Raw genomic sequence first — 12,833 nt, 5'->3', positions numbered from 1 at the left:
CATAAGCTCCATATGGGCCTCTTCCTGGTCTGACCCCAAAATAACAGGGGTGGGGATGCTGTTCATAAGCACCACATCAGCCTTGCTCTGGTCAGTCTCCACAATGACAGGTATGGGGAGGCTGTTCACAAGTCCCACATCGATTGTTTCCTGGTTGGTCCCCAAAATATCAGGTGTGGGGAGGCTGTCCACAAGTCTCACATCAACCTCTTCCTGGTCATTTCCCAAAATAACTGGTGTGGGTACGGTGTCCATAAGCTCCACCTCGACCTCTCCCTGGTCGGTCCTTAGGTCCAACTGCACACATGCCAGAGGGATGTCCGAGCGCTTGTCCTCAGCCATGGAGATGGATAATTGGGAATCTGGTAAATGGTCTTCTGGGGAAACAATGACGGGCTTACCAAGATGATGGAAGATCCAGTGTCTCGAAGTCCCTGAGCCTGTTTATCACCGACCTTGACCGTCTGGATGTGGGGATGGAGGTTGGCTGGTGTACGGTGTCCGGCCTGCCGTAGAGTGTGGACTTGGAAATCCACTTCCTCAGCTGTTGGTGTTTCTCGGGAGTAGCATTCCTCAGGTCTCGTTGGTTCATCTCGGCATATGTTGACTGGTTGGACTGGCAGACGGGCTCCAAGTATGCGGCCTCTATTTTGGAGACAATCTTTATCGATATGTCCATGGCGCCCACATGTATAACAGCGCTGTAGATTGGGCAAGTCACAGGCCCTGTTTGTAGACCTTTGTTTCGGTGCAGCTTCTGCTGGGTAGCGGGACCATCCTTCTCGAGCGGCTGGTTCTAGCAGTACGGCAGCTGGAACTCCATAAACATATTCCAGAACCCAAGCCCTCTCTTCTCTTGAGGATTTAGGCATCAATGCAGTCAACAACGCTGTGGCTTGGGCCATTTTGGACCAAGTTGATTCCCGATTGACACTAGATCAAATGTGTGGCACATAGTTTTAATCCTCTGGGTCAATATCGACGGGATCCTCATCTTCCCCTGCATCATTCTGGGTATCCCAACGGACTAAATTTTGAATCAAGTCCGACCGAGTGTCAGCATTCCAGTAGACAATCTTTCGCCTCTGGCACAGATCCTGTAGCATCCATTTACTGCTGCGGTCGTAACTCCTCTCTGGTCCTTGTCCCATGGCTGAGCTGGTGGGGTTGGACATGGCAGCGTCCGAAACCTGAATGCCTCCCCTATGGCCTGCTGGGTATGCTTATGTGCCTCCCTGGTTGTTGAGCCCTGGACGGTGTCCACGAACACCAGTCCTCTACAGCTCCCCTGGATAAACCAGGCTGAGTAGCGTCCCACTGCTGCCACCAATTGTGGAGACACGGGGCTCAGTGGGTGCTCTTGTCCGCTGGCCCAGCCGCCTTTAGAAAGACAGCGTGGCTAAGGGCTCATCACAAATGAACGCACGACCTCCTTAACCGTGGGCGGAACACTACTCAGACAACACAGGGTGAGGGAATCACAATATTAAGACTTTATTTGATCCTCAAAATATTAACGGCACATAACCAGCAAAACACAAAAATGTAACAGGCAACAGAGTCTCACCCTTCCGCTGGCTCACCAGGGATTTAGAATGTCCATGCCTCAGAGCTTCCAGGGCTACTTACTCCAATCCAGCAGCAACCCGCTTTTGGCGGGCACCCACCGAGAATGGAATAACGCCAGATTTAGGAAGCTAGCTGAGGTCTGCAAAGTCTGTAGCTAGGTGACCAAATTGTCCCAACCTGGGTTTCTTCCTTAGGTAGTCCTTGATATCAAAGCCGAAGCCTTGCATTCAGTGCTGAAGTCCATATAGTGTTATAATCCAGGCTTGCCAATCAGATCCGCAAGTCCTAGATTGGTAGCATGTAGCCAGAGTCTCCCTGAGCAAAATGAACAGTTCTCCTTCTTATACCCCTGAGCTCTCCTTTCAGACCATTGGGGTCTTCACGATTGGTGGAAAAGACTGGGCTCTTATTGGCTAGATTTCAAGCTATTTTCAAATATCCAGAGACAAGGGTTGGACAGGTACATTACATCACATCTAGCAATTCACTTAGTAATGCAATGGGAACTTCGCATAATTGAGTTTTCTGGGTGTTTGGGCTCCAGTGGCCACAACAATTACATGAGTCAATAAGAGCCTTGTAAAAACAATGAGGGGCTTATCCCCATTCTATAAACAAACTATCTTCATGTCTAGCTGAATGTTAAGAAACTTTAACCCATGAGAGTCCATGTCGTCACACCCTGGTCAAAAAAAATCGAGCTGCCTGTGGAATCACCACACATTCAGTGACGTAGGGACGCACATCCAAGTCAAGGGATCACTTGATATAACATTCCATAAAAAGAAGTAGTGACAGCTTCCCATTGTGTGAAGTTCAATTCAATTCATCTTTATCCATTGGTTGAGCACAGCAACGTTTCGACCAGTTTGGTCTTTTTCAAGCATAATCCTTATGCTTGAAAGAGACCAAACCGGTCAAAATGTTGCTGTGCTCAACCAATGGCATAAAGATGAATTGAATTGAACTTCACCCAATGTGACGCTGTCACTACTACTTATCATAGCTGCCACTAAATCCTAAGTTAATCATGGCAGGCGTCTATAAGACACTCTACATGATTAATCTGTAAGTAAATAAACACATACACCCAAAAAATCCTTTAGTTGGAATAGAAGACAAAAACACACCCTCTTTTACCACTTTATTAACCCCCAAACACCATTCCAGGTCCGACGTAATCCACACAAGGTCCCACGACGCTTCCAGCTCTGCTACATCGGAATCTCACAGCGAGCTGCCATAGAGCATGACTGCTCGCTGTGAGCTCCACACAGTAACTGAAGTGAGTCGGGGTATCAGCGGTGATGTCACTCAGGTGATTTGCGGTCACAGTTGAGCCATTCACCTGTGACCGAAAATCAGGCCGCGACAGAGACAGAGCCGTGCGATGAGAATGAACTCGGGCTCTGTCTCAGTCTGCTGTCAGCAGGTAGTCATGCTATTCTTTCTATTTTTCTATCTATCCCTCTATGTATCCTAGCTATCATATTTTATTTCTCCTTTAAAAATGCACTGTCCAAAACACAGCCCAAACGCAATGAAAACGCATGCGTTTTTACCGCATTTTTTTGTCAAATACAGTGTTTGCATTTGTCAAGCGTCTGGCAGCGTGCAGACATAGCCTAAGGCTAAGACCCCACTTTGCGTTTCCACCTGCGTTTTAGGTGCTTTTTAGGTCCGTTTTGAGAAGCACCTTTTTCATGCCAAAAGGCATGCGTTTTGATTTTACAGCAAAGTCTATGGAAAATGGGGATTTCTAGACCCCACTTTGCGTTTCCAAACACTGCGTTTAATTTGCATATTTTGTGGCAAAAAACATGCGTTTAAAGAAGCAGTATGTCAATTGTTTTTGCCATTTTGGCTGCGTTTTGCTAAGATTGCAGTCAATGAGAAATGGCAAGAACGAAGAATCCTTCAAATTCCTGCGTTTTACCTGCTTTTTATGTGCAGAAAACATGCGTTTTGGACTACCAAAACTCATGCTTTTTGGACATTAAAATAATGATTTCATATGTACCTTTACACACACACATAGTCCGACAATTAAATTTAAGAAAAATAATAATTGATTGCTATTTTTCCAATAAATAGTATATTACCGCTATAATTTTATTAAATATTTCTATTTCTTTAATTATTTCAAAAATTCTATATGTGTTCCTTTTTTTTTTTTTTTTCCCATTTTGTTTGACTATTTAATCTTTATTTAGCAGTGTCTTGATGTTCAAAACACATCTGTCAAAATGCAGGTGAAAAAGCATGTAAAAAGCGCTGAAAACGCATCTAATACGCGGTAAATACGCATGCGTTTTCAGTGCTAAATTTCTGAAAAAGGCAACTTTGGTCAAATCAATTAAGCCCAAAACGTGCGTTTAGAACTGCAAGTAGAAGAACGCAAAGTGGGGTCTTAGCCTAAAGGGAATCTTTCAGTAAATTAAACCTTTCTAACTCTATATGGGCATGCAGGTTACAGAAAGCACAATATAATTATATATTGATATCTGCAGTGAGACCAGAATTAACATAGTACAGCAGAAGTGAATATTGTCAAATTACAAACACATTTGCAGCTGCCCTTTCAGTGCTTCTGCTGCTACCTGACAGGCAGCATGCATGTGGTGTGTTAAGGGCAATACAGCAGAGCTGACAACACTATGAAAGGACAACTAGAAATATACTAGTAATGAGACAATATTCAACTCTGCTGTACTGTGCTGGTTATAATCAGTTACAGCTCTGCAGCAGAGCAGTCAGCACTATGAGAGGACAACTGCTGCAAATATTTGTAATGAGACAAGGTTTACCACTATAGTACTGTGTGCGAGCTCTGTTCTACTTTGTTGGTTCAGATCTCACTGCAGAGCTGTGCGATTATGAGATCAAAGTATCAGTCCTTAAGTCTCACACTGGTAACACCCTCTTTTATTCAACCCCTTCACATCACATGTCGTGTCTCTGACTTTCATTTGTTAAATTCCGCTGTCGATCTGACATTGGTATTTATCACACCAGCAGGAGGGCACGCTGCTATGCACCCGTGATGTGATCTGCGAAGTATAGTACAAGTGATCAGATAATCACCCTAAAGGGGAATAGAAAAATACAGTAAAGAGTGAAAAAAAGGTTTTTAAAATATGAAAAAAAAAGTCCAAATCACTTATTACATCCCATGTTCGTGAGGTCTGCTGTTATACACGGAGATAACATTTTTTGAGGTTCTTACCCTGAGTATCATATTGTTGATACCATCCCCTTTTACGTCCTTATATTAGTATCAGTGTTTTTATAGTCATACACGCCTCCATTTTGGAGCGGGCTGTACTCTTTGATTATCTTACACGGAGCGCGTCATCACACTGTGTAGTGATGGGCGGGATTTCCGGTGGCACTTCTCCCTGTTATGTCCCTGGTTCTCTCTAGCCTATGGCTGGATTGGGGCGCGTGGTCGTCATGGTTACGCGTTCATGGCGTCATGTGCTTGCTCCCCGTCTGGCTGGAGGGTAGGACACAAGTTGCATCTCACACGGCGCGCGCCACTACACTATGTAGTGATGGGCGGGATTTCCGGTGGTGTTCCTATTCGTTGTGCCCTGGCTCTCTCTAGCCTATGGCTGGGTTGGGGCGCGTGGTCGTCATGGATACGCGTCCATGGCGTCACGCGCTCGTTCCCAGTCTGGCTGGAGGGCGGGACATACGGACTTTTGGAACTTCCTGGATCCCCGTGCAAAACACCGTTCCTTTATCTTAATAATGTTTGGCATTCTATATTCAGAGAATTTTGGCTATATGTGCGCATATCCTTGACTTTATATATTTTGTGAGAAATGTATTATTTCTAAAGATGATATTACTTCCCACTATACTCTAGTTATATGGAATAGCCACTCCACCTAAGAACGCCCACTATGTGTTACCAGCCTATCAGATCATTGATGGGTTGGTTGAATGGAGTCATTACATACTTCCTGTCCAGCGTTTTTACATCTGATTGTAATGATAATCAACCACTAGGCTATTTATACCTACCAGGTCTACATTGTCAGTAGGGTTTCCTCCTTGAAGAAGCAACAACACTCCCGTGAAACGCACGTCGGTGGCGATCCCTTGTTCTTTTGGGTATGTGCATTGTGACCATTATTCTCATTTACAGCCAGCAGCCTGCCTTTACTTGTTGGTGTCAATTCTACCATCCTCTCTCTTGGTTTTGGGATTTTTACTGTCATTATGCACTTGCACTTTATGCCCCTTGATATTATGTCCTTTAGGGCCCGTTTGACTACCAAGCCATATATTTTGGGCCATTAAAGAGAAGTGTTTGTGAACTAAACTACAGTACACCTCTCCCACGGCTATTTTGAGAGCTGGTTTACTTCATTATATACCTCTTACCCATGACTATTTTTAGTCTATACTGTACCTGGTATTTTTTGACTACCTGCATTTAAACTCCACCTCTCCCACGGCTATCTGGGACTGTGAACTTTGCGTGACTGTGTTCATACTGGTTTTCCAACGCAATATTATTTTTGTTCGCCTCTCCCACGGCTACTAACATTCTACATGCAATATGTTAATTAGTGTCACAATGTATGCCCCCCTTGATTTAGTGGTAGTTGTTTTTATTCTATCTTAAATGCTGTTATGTGTATCTTTCACCAAATAAAGACTCTTTTTTGCACATACACTCTTGTGTTCTTTTTGATTGTATTCCATTGCGAGTGGTGCATGTACGCCACCGATATACGTATGTTGGGGGCGTATTCACTCTATGGCTCATTTTTCGAGAAAATTCTTTATGATCATTAACTGATAGACACGTGGCGGTTGATGCACCCATCAGACAAAGACTTTTCATTTTACTCAGCAGTCCATAACTGTTATTCACGGCTGGACCTCTTCTTCCTCAAACACGGGGACCTTCATTCTCTGATGGACGCGTCAATTGAGTGCATATCCTTTTCTGATCATGCTGTGATTACAGTCACTTTATCCCTCGACTGCCCCATCAGGAAACAGGGACAGTGGATGCTGAACACTTCTTTACTTACTGACCAGGTGACGATGTGGGAACTGGGGGAGGCCTTGACTGAATACTTTGACAGTCACAGAGGGGGGGAGGTGTCTCCCAATATTGTCTGGGAAGCGCACAAATGTGTTGCGAGGGGACTGTTCATCAAACATGGCTCACGCTTGAAGAGGGAAAGGGCAGCGGAGGTCACATCTCTCCTGGCCGATATAAGGGAGCTGGAAATAACACACAAGGGGTCTTTGGGAGGGGAGATAGGGGTCAGGCTGGGCAGGAAGAGGGAGGAATTGCGCACTTTACTATACCACAAAGCCAAGGGAGTATTAACCAAGTGTAGGAGACACTTTACGAATTCGGCAATAAGAGTGGTAGGGCACTGGGTCGTGCCCTGAGAACTCAGAGAGCAAGGGGACATGTCCCTAAAGTGCACACTTCTGGAGGGGAATGGGCCACACTGCCGAAGGACATCGCATCCGCCTCCAAAGAGTTCTACTCCTCGCTTTACTCGATAGACGGGGGGCGATCTGTAAGAGCCGGGGCGGAACTGCGGCAACGCATACGAAGTATATCTTTGATTCCGGCTTGAAACACTTTAAACCTGAGGAAGCGGCGGCACTGGAAAGGCCCATCTCAGAGGAAGAGTATTGGTCCGCAATCAAAAACTCCCCTACAGGCAAGGCCCCGGGCCCAGACGGTTTCCCCTTGCAATACTACAAAAAAGGGCGCTCTATTGCTCCCCCCATTCCTCTCAGCTTTCAACAATATTCCAACCTGCGCGGAAGCCCCACTGCCGAGGGACTCCTTAGCCGCTAACATAGTAGTCATCCCTAAAGAGGGCAAAGACCCCTCCTCTTGCTCTAGTTATAGGCCGATATCCCTCCTTAACACGGACTTGAACCTCTTTACTAGAATTTTATCAGATAGACTCTCTCCGTTGATTGGGGAGATTGTTCACACGGACTAGGCACGGTTTGTAAGGGGAAGAGAAGCAAGAGACAACACTACTAAAGCGGTAAATCTAATCCATAAGGCTAAAACGGACGGGACGCCTCTCATGCTCTTGTCGACTGACACGGAAAAAGCGTTCGACAGAGTTAATTGGAAATTCATGGAGGAGGTTTTGCGAGTAGTGGGGGTGGGGAGGATGATGTTCAGGTGGATCTGCTCTCTGTACAGTTGTCCCATCGGCAACAGTCAAGGTGAATGGCCTCATTTCAGATAGATTCCCCATTCTTAATGGCACTAGGCAGGGCTGCCCCCTCTCGCCTTTGATCTTCATTTTGACCCTGGAACCCCTACTCTGTCGAATTAGAGGAAACATCAATGTATCGGGCCCTAGAGTTGCAGGTTCCACTTACAAAATCGCGGCGTATGCGGATGACTTACTCTTTTTTTATAACTAATCCACAGGTTTCCCTCCCCAATCTGTTGAGAGAGTTGGAAATCTACTCCTCTCTTTCTAACTTTAAAATCAACATGTCAAAGTCCGAAGCATTAAATGTATCTCTACCCCAAGAACAGGTTGTCACGCTTCAATCAGCGTTCGGGTTTAGGTGGTCTAGCCATTCCCTGAGGTACTTGGGGGTCCAGTTGGCGGCGGACACCAGTCAATTATACAAATTGAATTATCTCCCCCTCTTGCAATCCATTAGAACGGATTGCGCAAGTTGGGGGAAGGGCTACTTCACCTGGTTTGGGAGGTGTGCAATATTTAAGATGAATATTCTTCCTCGGCTATTATACCTCTTTCAGTCCCTGCCGATTCGGATTCCGGGTTCCTTTTTCGGGGATATGGCTTCACTACATACTAAATTTATTTGGGCAAATAAACCGGCGAGACTTTCCCGTTACCTTTTGTGCAGGCCTAAGAGCAAAGGAGGTCTGGGAATTCCTCATTTGAAAAAATATTACTGGGCCACTCACATGGTCAGGGTACTAGACTGGTGCCTCCACTCTAAGACAAAGGCATGGGTAACACTGGAACAGAGTTTCTCGGACATACACCTCCCGGCCACTCCTTGGCTTTTGCACTTTTCCCCGACAAACTTGAAATCTCACCCACTTATTGGTGCCACCCTGGAATGCTGCTCGAAAAGTGAGAGTCAGCGACTTCTTCTTCCAGTGCCTTCCTGCATGTCGCCGATATTAGGTGACCCGGAGATCCGTCTCAGCCTATTGGACCCCGTCTTTCGGGACTGGGCCCAGGGGGGTAGATTTCAAGCTTGTCACCTGGGAGGAGGGGGGACTGGCTAGCTCTTGCAGACATCCGCAGTCTCCTGACTCCGGACTCCATGGGGAGCTGGAGGGCGATGCAACTAAGGCATTTTCTGTGCTCCCGCCCCTGCTTCACTCAGTATGCAGGGCCCCCTATGAGGTTCGAAAAACTGTGTCTCGAGGGGGGTGTTCTACGGCATTCACTCTCTTTAGTATACAACATGTTATCAGACCCGGGAGACTTGCCCCTTCCGGCCTACTTGCGGCAGCGGGAGAGGGATCTGGGGATTGCCCTAACTGACACGCAAAGAGACAAAATTCTACTGTTAGCACATAAAACATCGATCAGCTCCAGACTGTTGGAGGCCAACCATAAACTGCTGGCAAGGTGGTACAGAGTCCCGACTAGACTGCATAGGATATTCCCTTCAGTGGACTCTACTTGTTGGAGATGCGGGTTAGAGGAAGGTGACTATGTACATGTTTTCTGGTCATGTCCCTCTCTGCAGAGGTTTTGGTCAGGGGTGAGGCAGGTAATCAGACAGGTGACCCAGACGCAAGAGACACTGGGTCCGGAGTTGTTTTTGTTACAATTATCGGAACTCCCGATCCCTAAATACAAGTGCTCCCTGCTAAGTTTCCTGGTCATGGCAGCCAGGTCCTGCATTCCTCTTGGCTGGAAGTCTACTGCCCCCCCCCCACAACGGCCCAGTGGGTATCAAGGGTCAACGACTTAATGCATATGGAGGATTTGACATCCTCTCTTAATGACCGTCAGGAGGACTTCTACAGGACATGGCTCCCATGGATGGAGTTCACTTCCTCAACGGATTACACAAGTCTGCTCTCTGATCCACAGGAGGGCCCTGGAGGGATGGCGGCGTGATGCTCCGAGAGTCCCCCTCCTCCCCCTTCCCCCCCCTCTCTTTTTCTCCGTCTCCCCCCCCCTTCTCTTCTTACCTCACTTCCCACTCTCCCCCATACTTCTCCCTTGTTCTTGTCATCCAACTTGCGCTATACACTTTTAGAATTTCTTTTTCTCTCTTTCTGCTGTACGTTCTTCTTTCATTGTATTGAGTTGGTACCCACAATAAAGATAAAACCAGACCAGACTCGTTTAGATGGAAATGGGATGCATAAGGGCACTGGTGGTCAGGACACATGTCACTGTTTTGTCCTTGATAAACTCTATGTCGTACTGTGTGGAGCGGAAAGTTTTCAATGTTACGAGTTGGTATTTAAAATAAAGAATTTGAAATTCTGTGGGATGATTTGAAGCGTGCTGTCCATGCTCGGCGACCATCAAACTTAACTGAACTGGAATTGTTTTGTAAACAGGAATGGTCAAATATACCTTCATCCAGGATCCAGGAACTCATTAAAAGCTACAGGAAGCGACTAGAGGCTGTTATTTTTGCAAAAAGAGGATCTACAAAATATTAATGTCACTTTTATGTTGAGGTGCCCATACTTTTTCACCGGTCAAATTTTGTTTAAATGTGGATTGCACATTTTCTGTTAGTACAATAAACCCTCATTTCAATCCAGAAATATTACTCAGTCCATCAGTTATTAGATATATGAAACTGAAATAGCTGTTGCAAAAACCCAAATTGTTATAAAGAAAAAAGGTTAACATTAATAGGGGTGCCCAAACTTTTTCATATGACTGTATATCGTTGGGGTTTCCCTATCAAGCTCATTGTCAGTAAAGATGGTAATACTCGGGTTTGCTTCTCTACTGCGCAACTTGGGAAAGTGTTTGAGGACTGGGATATTTCAGTTTCTCCGCCATCTACCAAGGATAAAGATTCATCCCAAAACAGGAGAATTAACCCTGAATGGTTTAAAGCTTGAAGTTCCCATAAATTTCGCCTTTTGAGGTTGTGATCTCCATTTTTCTGGACTTTTTCTGTTTCTGGAGAGGGTGCTGGCTGCTAAAGTTTGTGGCCGCATCCAGCCCACCTGCAGTTCCTGGCACACGAGCGTCTTTTTTTTCACTCTAAGGCTAGGGCCCCACTTTGCGTACTTCTACTTGCAGTTCTAAACGCACGTTTTGGGTTTAAGGCTATTTGCGCACGCGGCGTTGTTGCGCGTTTTTCGGGTGCGTTTTTGGCCTCAAAACTGCAGGACTTTGCTTCCCCAGCAAAGTCTATGAGTTTTCATTTTTGCTGTCCGCACACATCTGTTTTTTTTCAGTTGCGTTTTTGTGGTCCCACAAAAACGCAGCATGTCAATTATTCCCGCGTTTTTCACTGCGCTTTTCATCCATTGAGTTCAATGGGATGTTGAAATACGCAATGAGAAACGCAAATAGCTGCGTTTTGGTGCGTTTCTAAGACCAAAAACGCAGCTATAAACGCAGGAGGTGGGCAGTAAAGTGACGTGTACAGGAAGAGGATTCCTTCTGTCAGTATATACAGAAGTGTGAATCCTCCCGGTACCGTCACCGTCGCGTCCACCTCCCGTCCTGTGTATGTATGCTGCCGTGCGGCGCCATGTCTGGGCGGGAGGTGGAAGCGGCTGCGAAAACAAAAGTTAACAGTAGAAGAAAAAAAAAAAAAAGTTATACTCACCTGTCTGCAGCCTCCCGGTGCCATGCCCGCTCCCATCTCCTCTCACGGTATCGCCACCCCCGCTCCGGCTGTGTGCAGACGGCCGGGAAACCTCCGATGGATGCAGGACCTGGCGATGGATCACCTGATGCAGTCACCTGACGCGTCAGCGGATAGTAAGTATCGCGGTGATGCGGGCGCCCGGCCGGTATCAGCGGATGCGTCAGGAGACTTCATCCCTGATTACCGGCAGCTGCTGCAGCGATCGGACGGGATCAAACTCCCACCCCATCGCTGCAGGAGCTGCCGGTAATCAGCACATAAGTGAGTATTTTTTTTTTTTTTTCTACTGATGCATCTGCTGATTGTATAATCGGCTTTTATACAATCAGCTGATGTGTGATGGGATTCAGGCACTTGATCCTGACACATCACCTGATCGCTTTGCCTTCCAGCAAACCGATCAGATGATATTGGATCCGGATTGGACGGCGCGGGACCCTGACCCAGGATTACTGCGGAGGGGGGGTTTATTTCAATAAAGATGGAGTCACTAATTGTGTTGTGTTTTATTTCTAATAAAAATATTTTTCTGTGTGTTGTGTTTTTTTTTTTATCTTTACTAGAAATTCATGGTGGCCATGTCTAATATTGGCGTGACACCATGAATTTTGGGCTTAGGGCCAGCTATACAGCTAGCCCTAACCCCATTATTACCCGGCGAGCCACCCGGCATCAGGGCAGCTGGAAGAGTTGGATACAGCGCCAGAAGATGGCGCTTCTATGAAAGCGCCATTTTCTGGGGTGGCTGCGGGACTGCAATTCACAGCGGGGGTGCCCAGAAAGCATGGGCACCCTGCACTGTGGATTCCAATCCCCAGCTGCCTAGTTGTACCCGGCTGGACTCAAAAATTGGGCGAAGCTCACGTCATTTTTTTTTAAATTATTTCATGAAATAATTAAAAAAAAAAAAAAGGGCTTTCCTATATTTTTGGTTCCCAGCTGGGTACAAATAGGCAGCTGGGGATTGGAGGCAGCCCGTACCTGCCTGCTGTACCCGGCTAGCATACAAAAATATGGCGAAGCCCACGTCATTTTTTTTGTTTGGGGGGGCAAAGAAATCCTGCATACAGTCCTGGAAGGAGGATGCTGAGCCTTGTAGTTCGACAGCTGCTGTCTGCTCTCCTGCATACACTATTGGATGGAGGATGCTGAGCCTTGTAGGCCTGCTCCCCCTGACTCTCCCTCAAGCATACAGTCCTGGATGGAGCATGCTGAGCCTTGTAGTTCTGCAGCTGTCTGCTCTCCTGCATACACTAGTGGAGAATGAAGAACACATTGAAGAAGGAAATGACATCAGACCTTTTTTTTTTTTTTTGTTCACTGATAAAAAACGCATAAGGAGCAAAAACGCAGCAAAACAAACGCACCAAATCGCGGCAAAACGCGTGCGTTTTTTGCCGAGT

This window comes from Anomaloglossus baeobatrachus, chromosome 4, assembly GCF_048569485.1.
Source record: "Anomaloglossus baeobatrachus isolate aAnoBae1 chromosome 4, aAnoBae1.hap1, whole genome shotgun sequence".
Classification (NCBI taxonomy): domain Eukaryota; kingdom Metazoa; phylum Chordata; class Amphibia; order Anura; family Aromobatidae; genus Anomaloglossus; species Anomaloglossus baeobatrachus.
This window is presented reverse-complemented; position numbering follows the sequence as displayed.